Raw genomic sequence first — 1,721 nt, 5'->3', positions numbered from 1 at the left:
CTCAGGCAATCCACTCACCTCAGCCTCCCAAAGGCGCGGGATTACAGGCTGAGCCACGGAGCCCGGCTCCACTTCCTCCTTTTTAAAACACTTTATTTGGTCGGGCGTGGTGGCTCACATCTGTAATCCCAGCACTTTGGGAGGTTGAGGCGAGAGGATTGTATGAGCCCAGGTGTTGGATACCAGCCTGGGCAACATGGCGAGACCTTGTTTCTACAATAAATCAAAAATCAGCCTGGCATGGTGTCACATGCCTGTGGTTCCAGCTACTTGGAAGGCTGAGGCTGAAGGATCACCTGAGCCCAGCAGGTCAAGGCTACGGTGGCCAGGAGTGTGCCACTGCACTCCATCCTGGGCAACAGAGTGAGACTCCGACTCACCGTGCCCGCCTAAGCCTCAAGATTTTAAATGTTATGTGAATGCTGGTGGCTGTCACATTTTCTCTCCAACATGTCCCCAAACAAACTCCTTATTTCTCCAATTCAACTTCTGCAAACTTTCCTACAACTGTAAATGGAAACCTCCTTAACCCAGTTGTCAAGCCAAAAACCTGGGAGTCATCTTTGATGCCTCACTTTCTTTCATACTACAAAGCTAATCCCTCAGCAAATCCAGTTATCTCTGCCTTTCAAGCAAAACCAGAATCAAGTCATTTCTCACCACCTCCACTGCTATTATGCAGAGCCAAGCCACCACTGTTTCTCACGTGGTTAATTGCAAGAGCCTCTTGACTAGTATTTGTGTATCCACTCTTGCCTTCCTTAAATCGTCTTAATTTGTCCTTAAAGTAATCTTTTAGCCAGGCTCGGTGACTCAGCCTGTAATCCCAGCGCTTTGGGAGGCCGAGCTGAGTGGATTGCCTGAGCCCGCGGGTTCGAGATCAGCCTGGGTAACTTGGCAAGACCTCGTCTCTACAATAAAAATTAAAAATTAGCCGGGCTTGGTAGCACACACCTGTGGTTTCGGCTACTTGGAAGGCTAAGGCAAAAGGATCACCAAAGCCCAGCAGGTCGACGCTGGGGAGGCTGTGAGCGTGCTACTGCACTATAGCCTGGGCGACAGAGTGAGACTCCAACTCCAATATATATATATATGTTAAACATAGAATTACCATATGATTCAGCAAGTCCACTTCTGGGTATATATCCCAAAATTCCAAAATTGAAAGGACTCAGCCAGGTGTAGTGGCTCATGCCTATAATCCCAGCACTTTGGGATGTTGAGGTAGGAGCATTGCTTGAGCCTAGGTGTTCAAGAATAGTCTGGATAACATAATGAGACCTCGACTCTACAAAAAAATAAACAATAAATTAGCTAGGCATGGCGGTGCATGCTTGTAGTCCCAACTACTTGGGAGACTGTGGCAGAAGGATCGCCTGAGCCCAGGAAGTCAAGGATGCAGTGAGTCATGATCATGCCACTGCACTCCAACCTGAGCAACAGAGTGAGACCCTGACTCAAAAAAAAAGCGAAAAAATCAATCAGATATTTGTACACCCATGATCTTCATAGCAGCATCATTTGCAAAAGTCAAAAGATGGAAGCAACCCAGGTGTCACCAACAGACACAATGTGATATATATTTACAAAGGAATAGTATTCAGCCTTAAAAAGGAAGGAAACTAACTGGGCTCGGTGGCTCAGCCTGTAATCCCGTGCCCTGGGAGGCTGAGGTGAGTGGATTGCCTGAACCTGTGGGTTCGAGACCCACCTGGGCAACT

This window comes from Carlito syrichta, unplaced genomic scaffold, assembly GCF_000164805.1.
Source record: "Carlito syrichta isolate Samal-C Ts95f unplaced genomic scaffold, Tarsius_syrichta-2.0.1 Scaffold309099, whole genome shotgun sequence".
Classification (NCBI taxonomy): domain Eukaryota; kingdom Metazoa; phylum Chordata; class Mammalia; order Primates; family Tarsiidae; genus Carlito; species Carlito syrichta.
The sequence above is the reverse complement of the archived record's forward strand: the minus strand, read 5'-3'. Positions refer to the sequence as shown.